Below are 9556 nucleotides of genomic sequence, written 5' to 3'. Positions count from 1 at the left end.
ACCCGGCCTTAAACCCCAAGGAGCAAACAACAGTAGTGTTGAATTTCAGTGGCTAGGTTTCAGCTGTCGCATTCCTTGTGTCAAGCCACTCTTAAAAAAGACACCTCTCCTTGGCTAAAGACAAAAAGGACTGGACTGCTGCTGAGTTATGTTCTCTGATGTAAGTACATTTTGCATTTCCTTTGGAAATCAAGGTCCCAGAGTCTGGAAGAAGAGAGGAGAGACACAGAACTATTTGAAATAAACTGTTTAGATTTGATTCAGCTCATTGTCATTTGTGATATGACAAATTATTATAAATAAAACCTAATATTGGGGCGTGAGACATCCCGCTGGGTTTAGTGCATACAAGCGACTAGCCGCCTTTGGGCCGCTGGTGAGCCGCTGGCGTGTTGCTTGCTGGGAGGTTGCCGAAACAGTGAGGATTGTTGATGTTGAGAGAGCTCCTTCAACGTTATCCCCTCCCATCTGGTCTATTGCGGCTGGTATAATATGAAGCTGGTCCACATCATCCTGATAGCATGCATGGTGTTTGATGCAATCTAAAGTGGGGAGAAGAAGTATTTGATACACTGCCGATTTTGCAGGTTTTCCCACTTACAAAGCATGTAGAAGTCTGTAATTTTTATCATAGTTACTCTTCAACTGTGAGTGGCGGAATCGAAAACAAAAATCCTGAAATTCACATTGTATGATTTTTAAGTAATTAATTTGCTTTTTATTGCATGACATAAGTATTTGATACATCAGAAAAGCAGAAATGTATATTTGGTACAGAAACCTTTGTTTGCAATTACAGAGATACGTTTCCTGTAGTTCTTGACCAGGTTTCGGGGCTGTCTCTGGGCAAAACGGACTTTCAGCTCCCTCCAAAGATTTTTCTATTGGGTTCAGGTCTGGAGACTGGCTAGGCCACTCCAGGAGCTTGAGATCCTTCTCACGCAGCCACTCCTTAGTTGCCCTGGCTATGTGTTTCGGGTCATTGTCATGCTGGAAGACCCAGCCACGACCCATCTTCAATGCTCTTTCTGAGGGAAGGAGGTTGTTGGCCAAGATCTCGCGATACATGGCCCCATCCATCCACCCCTCAATACGGTGCAGTTGTCCTGTCCCCTTTGCAGAAAAGCATCCCCAAAGAATGATATTTCCACCTCCATGCTTCACGGTTGGGATGGTGTTCTTGGGGTTGTATTCATCCTTTTCCTTCGTCAAAACACGGTGAGTGGAGATTAAACCAAAAGCTCTATTTTTGTCTCATCAGACCAAGGTCATCATGACCTTCTCCCAATCCTTCTCTGGATCATCCAGATGGTCATTGGCAAACTTCAGACGGGCCTGATCCAGTTGTTAGCTCATCGTTATCAGCTTTGGTGGTGGCTATGGAATTAGTCGGTCGCTGAGTGGAATGCGTAGCTTTGTTACTAAAATAAGCTGTTTGGTATTGTTTAGCATGTTTTGACCATGAAGCTTTTTAAGCCTCTGGATTTAAAATTTTTTGAGCCCCAGTTTCTTGTTTTCTCCCTGACATTGTTGACAACTAGCTTACTATAGTTTCCTCAAACATCTAAGTCTAAATCAATACATACACAGCCCACCCACTGCAACAAAAACAATCAAGCATTTATCACATTTTCAAATATAACAACCACTGGCAAATCAACCAGTTGCATAAAACAATAGAAATAATATTTGGCCCATAGATATACCTATGATCTGGCCAATAGCTGGAACCCACCCATTGAGACAAAACAACCAATAATTTATAACAATTTCAAATATAAACCAGTCAATCCTCCACTAACAAATAAGTCAATTGTATAAAACAAAAAACTAAAATAGAACTAATATCTAGCCAATGGCCTGGGGCCCCCTGCTCAGCGGGGCCCCTGGGCTGCAGCCCAGGTTAGCCCATTCATTTAAACTGCCATGATGGTAAGGCATGTAGTTATACATTGTAAGGTTATACATTGTTTTCTCTGTCCTCTTCTCCCAGTCAGCAAGGTTTCTCAGAAATGTGACCACCCTACTCATTGGTGTTAAACTCTGAAGTCCACATGTGGGTCTGAAATTAGGCATATCATGGTATGTAGCTAACTTGTATTATAGTCTCTTCAGCCGACAATCTAGAAGTTGGAGTTGGTTAAATTGGTAAGTACACAAAAATGATGCCTACAAAGTAAAGCGTATGTAAGGATTGGAAGAGAACACAATGAAGTTCTCTAAGGACAATACAATGAGCTAGCTCATTTTGCCCGTCAAAGGCACAATCAATCTTTCTGTACCTGGAGCATCTCAAGCTGAATCCTTTTTTCATAGTTTCAAACGATCTTGACATCTTGAATGACAAATTCACATTACGTTTTTGCATTGCCTTTACATCAAACAAACATGCTAGTAAATCATTTTAGTTTGCTCAGACTACAGTAGACTGTTTAACATTTTTGAGCAAAATGTTTTATCTTCTAACTCTCAGCCTATGCCTCAACATTTGTAGAATCAGCATTTACATTTATATTTGTTATTCTATCTTTTAATAATCTGTTGTTCAGTAAACATCTGGGATTAGTATTAACATTGTTTACTACTAATGAATTTGTGAGATTTTATAATAAAATAATATTCATATCTGGCAAGTACCTGATGTCAATTTCAATTCTAATTTAAACACAGCACATCCCTATTAGTCAACATGTAAAAGCCAATCTTTCAATAATAATAAGATAGCTAGCGTTCAACTTACATACAACTTAAGGGCAAGAATACTAGTTAATTAACCAGAAGAAGTTAATGCTAATTTAGTCTTGTGGCAGAAAAAAAAATGCATCTCTTACTGACAAAACAATATATATATTGCCTGGAAGGTTAACTTGTAGATAGAAGTTTTACTAAAACCTGTGATTAAGTTAGGGGTTAAGGTTTGGGAAAGGAAAATAATAATATAAAAAACATGGCCTATTAATAGGATTGAACAAGGTGCCCCCTGAGCTGGAGATAGATGCTTAAAAGCTTATCTAGCATTCCCATCCACCAAGCTGTAAGCATTTTATATGGTAATATGTGCTCACCTTGCCACTACTGGACTGTATAGCTCCCGTAGTTTGCCAGGTCCAGGCATATTCTGGTGACTGAAATATCAGCTTGTATATTCTCTAAAATAATTAACTATGATGAGAAGATCTTGAAAGACAATTCTGGGAATGAGGTTAGAGGCTTACCTCCTTGGCCACTCAACCTGTCTTTCCCTAAAAGACGTGTGCGATTGGTTCTTCAAGCTTCTTAGGAAACAGATGTTGCCATAGTGAGTCAGCAAAAACAAATAATTGAAAGAGAACTGCAAAGGGAGTGTGTTTTGTGTGTGTGTGTGTGTTTGAGAGACAGGGAGAGAGGGTGAAGGTGTGGTAATGCTGTAAGAGACGTCATGCTTTTATCCCCTGTCCGCTGTTTAAACGCATCATTGATTATTTATCATTCATAGCGCGGCTGCATTAATGCAAACCAGTCGTCACAGATACGTCCTCTATTCATCTCCTCTCATTATTACCCCTCTCCAGTGTAATCTCACTCACTCTTTTTCACACACACCCAAGCAGTTACAAAGAAACACACCAAAGAAACAGTCACTGCTGGCATGAAACACTCAGAATAGTAGTTTACGGATAACGTTTCTTAATCTTATTTATAAACCACTGTTTGGATTAATCAGACAAATTGTTGGTACTGACTCAGTTAGGAAAGTTTCTAGCATTGACTCAATTAGGAAAGCAGGCACTGTCTCATTTTGGAAAACTGGTAGTGTAACAGAGTTAAGAATGTACCGTAAGATCAATCCATAGAGATTTTGACATGGTAAGAACATTGTCAAGAAGGGTGGAGATGGGTGTTGCACAATGTTATGAATGTATCTAAAAGAATGTCACAAGAAAACCAGATCAAATGTTGCTAGTTTGCTGTTTTTCTGGCAAAAGTGTTGGCCATAATTAGCTAGCCAAAAAGCAAGAAGTGAGGACATTGCAGCAAGTAACCAAACATTTCGAATGAACAGCTGGATGTAAAACAAAAATACTTCACGAATGCGTAGTGACCGTAGAAATAGAAATACCAAACAGATTTAGTGGAAAGATAAGATGTAGTGGAAAGATAATCACCTTATAAAAAGAAAATATACATGTAATTTTAAATTATATTTCAAACAGTAAATGCATTATTATTGTTTGTTGGAAATTGTGGTAAAAATGAGAAATGAGATATTTCTAAACATATGTTTAATATGTGCCAATATTATTTTTTTTACATTACTAATATATGTATTATATGTATTACTAATGTATAGCCATATATTTCATACATATATTTACATATTCATTTTTAGCTGTTTTAAAATATGTTTTAATATGTCGTAAATACGTGTAAATATATTTACATAAATTACACAATTATAGTTGGTAATATGCATTTAGCATTTACAACTAACTGATATATTTCCATATTTGTATTTTTACCTTTGTGTTTATTATTTTATCTATTTGTTTCTTTGAAGTACTTTTACAGAGAGGAAAAGCATTAAAATGTATGCCTATTGTTTTCAAAATGAGTCTCTTTTGAAATGTAAACTTGGAGTACAAGTTTACTAATCAGTTGTTTCTTTACTTGCATAGACAATGTATTTAATAGAAATTATGGTAAATACATTCTGTACAATTTACAAATTGGCTCTTGTTTGTAAAACATAATAATTGTCTTATTCACCGTAATTCATTTAATGGAATATGGCCTAGACTGGTTGTTGTTTGTTTGCTCCCCATTTTGCAAACGATAATTAGTTAAACTCACTATAACAAGGAGATTCTCTGGAAAATAATGTCTTGATGTTTAATTCCATGATGTGTTAAGAAGTACTGCATATTCATGTTTCATTATTTTAACACATAAGATTCAACATAAAAATATATGACATGCATTGTATCATGATATTGTGAGAAGCGCAAGTTATATATTTCCTGAACATATTCAGGCACATATGTAAATATATGTTGAGAAATCCTCTACATATATGTGCATATACAGATATACAAATAATTAAGAGACTCCTAATTTCACTTAAATCCGTATCTCAACATGTATGGCAGCCATTCCATTCCAGTGTTTGTTAAATTCCAACACAGGCACACCTAATTTTACTTAATTTTATGAGGTACAGATTAGGTGATTACCTGAACCAAATCTAATTTAACGAGGAAAAGTATAAAAACCACTGCTGTTGTCATCACTATCCTCTTGCAATATGACCAGCTGGTTGGCAAAAAATGTGCAAGAATGACCTCAAAGGTAATTTGAATAATGGTTCAATTCAGGCTTTACTGGCAGAGGGATACAGTGAGCGACAGGTTGCTTCCATCGTGGAAATGTAAAAGATGGCGGTTTATAAGAACAAGGTCAAGTAACAGACATTGGGGACAACAAAGCTACAGACTGGCAGAGTGCGAAAATGACGGTCCACTGACCGAGATGACCGTCAACTAATTCAAATGTCACTCAACAACCGTAGGATGACATCAAGTGACCTACAAAAAGAATGGCAAACAGCACCTGGGGTGAAGTGCACGGCGAGGATGGTTCGAAACAGGCTCCTAGGGGCAGGGCTGAAGTTGTGCAAAGCTAGAAAAAGCCCTTCATCAATGAGAAGCAAAGAAGAGCTAGGCTGAAGTTTCCAAAAGACCATAAGGATTGGACCGCAGAGGAATGGAGTCAAATATTCAGCTTTGCCCAACACCTGGTCGTCTAATGATTAGATGGAGACCTGGAGACGCCCACAACCCACAGTGTCTCGTGTCAGTGTCATTTGGTGGAGGATCAGTGATGACCTGGGGATGCTTCAGCAAGGCTGGAATCAGACAGATTTGTCTTTGTGAAGGATGCATGAATCAGGCCAAGCACAAGGTTATCCTGGAAGAACACCTGCTTCCTTCTGCTCTGACAATGTTCCCCAACTCTGAGAATTGGATTTTCCAGCAGGACAATGCTCCATGCCACACAGCCAGGTCAATCAAGGTGTGGATGGAGGACCACCAGATCAAGACCCTGTCATGGCCCGCCCAATCTCCAGACCTGAACCCCATTGAAAACCTATGCAATTTGATCAAGAGGAAGATGGATGGTCAAAAGCCATCAAACAAATCCGATCTATTTGAATTATCAAACAAATCCGATCTACTACTTTTTGTGCCAGGAGTGGCATAAAGTCACCCAACAGCAATGTGACAGACTGGTGGAGAGCATGTCAAGACGCATGAAAGCTGTGATAAAAAATCTGCGTTATTCTACCAAATATTGATTTAATAAGTTAAAACATTAGTATTTCGTTGTTGAAAAATTAATATGAATTTGTTTTATTTGCATAATTTGAGGTCTGAAAACAATACATCTTTTTTTGGTTATTTTGACCAGTTACTAAATGAAAGTATTTTTATTTGGAATTTGGGAGTAATGTTGTCAGTATGCGATTCACATTCAACTGTAGGTCATAACAGAATGGCACAATCATAAAACAACACATGGCAACAAAGAAAAAAAACTGACCCCTGTTCAAAAGTCTGGATATCATTAGTTCTTAATACTGTTTGCCCCCTTTAGCATCAATGACAGCGTGCAATCTTTTGTAATAGTTGTCTATGTGGCCCCAAATTCTTGCAGGTTGTATAGCATTCATCTTGACAAAATGCCTCCAGGTCATTCTAAGTTTTTCGCTGTCTTGCATGAACCTCATGTTTAAGCTCTCCCCAGAGTGGCTTGATGATATTAAGGTCAGGAGACTGATGGTCACTCCAGAACCTTCACCTTTTTCTGCTGTAACCACTGGAGGGTCAACTTGGCCTTGTGCTTAGGGTCATTGTTGTGCTGAAATGTCCAAGAGGATCCCATGTGCAGCTTTCGTGCAGAAGAATGCAAATTGTCCGCCAGTATTTTCTGATCGCATGCTACATTCATCTTGCCATCAATTTTCACAAGATTCCCTGTGTCTTTAGAGCTCACACACCCCTAAAACATCAGTGAGCCACCACCATGCTTCACTATAGGCCTTGTTGACCCCTCTCCAAACATAGCACTTATGGTTGTGACCATAAAGCTCTATTTTGGTCTCGTCACTCCAAATTACAGTGTGCCAGAAGCTGTGAGGCGTGTCAAGGTGTTGTCAGGTAAGTTGTGACTGGGCTTTTTTGTGGCATTGGCTTCTTTCTGACAACTCGACCATGCTGCTCATTTTTGTTCAAGTATCGTATTGTACTCCTTGAAACAACCACACAATCTTTTTCCAGAGCAGCTTGTATTTTTTCTGAGGTTACCTGTGGGTTTTTCTTTGTATCCCAAACAATTCCTCTGGCAGTTTTGGCTGAAATATTTCTTTGTCTACCTGACCTTGGCTTGGTATCAAGAGATCCCCACATTTTCCACTTCTTAATAAGTGATTGAACAGTACTGACTTGCATTTGCAAGGCTTTGTATATCTTTTTATATCCTTTGCCATCTTTATAAAGTTTCATTACCTTGTTATGCAGTTCTTTTGACAGTTCTTTTCTGCTCCCCATGGCTCAGTATCTAGCCTGCTCAGTGCATCCATGTGAGAGATAACAAACTCATTGACTATTCATACACAGACACTAACTGCAATTTAAAAAGCCACAGGTGTGGGAAATTCACCTTTAATTGCCATGTTCCCCTGTGTGTGTCACCTTGTTTGTCTGTAACAAGGCCAAACATTCAAGGGTATGTAAACTTTTGATCTGGCCCATTTGGTTGATTTCTGCTATCATTATGATTTAAAAAAGAGCCAAACAACTATATGATAATAAATGGCTTCATATGATCACTCTCCTAAATAAAAGACAGGTTTTATTGTGTGATCAGTCATATTTAAAAAATCAATGCCAATATTTCTCAATTTCTGCCATGGTATGCACATTTATGAGCACAACTTTGTGTTTTACTCAGGAGTGGCTTCCTTCTAGCCATTCTACCACAAAGGACTGACTGATGGAAATTCAACACTACCGTTGTTTGCTCCTTGGGATTTAAGGCCAGATGTTTTGTAAAAGCACTTTGTGACATCTGCTGATGTAAAAAGGGCTTTATAAATAAATGTGATTGATTGATTGATTGCTGCAGAGATGCTTGTATTTCTGTCTGATTCTCAGAGAAACTATGAAGATATGTTAAAATGGCCATTGGTTTCTTTGTCACCTCCCTAATCAAGGCCCGTCTTGCCCAGTTACTTTGTTTAGCCAGCAATAGGCTTGGTGATTCCAAACTTCTTTTTCACAATGATGCAGATCTATGTCTCGACATAATTCTGTCAAAGGAGTGTCCATTAAATGTCACGGCTTGATTTTCCTTTGACATGCACTGTGAACAGTGTAACCTTATAGAGACAATTGTGTTCCTTTCTAAACCATGTTGAACCAATTGAATTTGCCACAGGTGGACTCTTCAAAGCTGTAAAAGCATCTCAAGGGTGATCAAAAGAAATAGTATGCACCAGAACTCAATTGAGAGTGTCTAAATATGAATGTATTGGAAAATGTGAAATATTTCTGTGTTTTCTTTTCTTTTAATTGGCACACATTTAAAAAAAACTTGTTTTTGCTTTATTGTTATTAGGTTATCATGTGCAGATTAATGGCAAAATATTAAGTAATTATTTATCAATTCCGATTATAATACAACTGTAAGGAGATGGTAAAGGGATGCATGGTGTTTGAGAGTTGGGTATTGTCGGCATTGGATGAGTCATGTTCAAGTCATGCGCACAGCCAAAGATGGCTACAGTCCAACTCTCTGACTGACATGCCTTGTCACCTTGGAGACAAGAACAGACATGCAGGACCTCTCTTTCACTCTGGTGCAGTGAAGCCTATCATCTTATCCTAATACTGACACTACACATCATTACAGACAATAGGAAACACCAGCCAATCTAGTGTACTAATTCAGTGAAAACACACGCACGATCACACACAGAATGAATGGACATACTTAGATACACACACATACATAAACACAAACACATTCACTTTATTTTCTATGTTTCTCTGTATTGTCCTTAAGCATGATGGAAGAAATTTTTTGTAATTTCCTTCACAACAATTCATTACTCTTGGATAATGGATAATTACAGTATTTACGACTCTAATCTGTATTTTAATATAACTGCCTTTTTATAGAAATGGGATGTCACTATTTTATCAAAAAATAATAGGTTCTGAGTAAGTTACATTCTATTCCTGCAAATGTTTCTGTACAAACAAAGTGTGGAAGTAAAAAGTAAAAGTACTTGTCTGTGTTCAACAGAAAGTTAAGACTAGTTAATGACCAGTTAAAGGGAGTTGAATTAATTTAACTGCAGTTCACCTGGTGAACACAGCCAAATACTGGTGAACACTTTCACATTTTTAGACCTCTGCACCACATTTTTGCGGCAATGTCCTCAGTATCATAGTGCAGGTCTGTGGTGTTTGAGACTCAAAACCTATTTGTATTTATTAAAACAAATCTTCAACCTGCT

General features: G+C 38.0%; 1 long non-coding RNA gene across 1 annotated transcript; it reads right to left on the bottom strand.

The window, feature by feature from the left end:
* Positions 1-327: 327 nt before the first annotated feature.
* LOC105016150 lies at positions 328-3188 on the bottom strand. The gene is made up of 3 exons (XR_828442.4): positions 3066-3188; positions 2283-2335; positions 328-542 (listed from the first exon to the last, which is right to left on the bottom strand). It is a non-coding gene; the product is annotated as an uncharacterized LOC105016150 (long non-coding RNA).
* Positions 3189-9556: the final 6368 nt, after the last annotated feature.

The sequence above is a fragment of the Esox lucius genome, chromosome 16 (genome assembly GCF_011004845.1).
Source record: "Esox lucius isolate fEsoLuc1 chromosome 16, fEsoLuc1.pri, whole genome shotgun sequence".
NCBI lineage: Eukaryota > Metazoa > Chordata > Actinopteri > Esociformes > Esocidae > Esox > Esox lucius.
The sequence above is the reverse complement of the archived record's forward strand: the minus strand, read 5'-3'. Positions and strand labels throughout refer to the sequence as shown.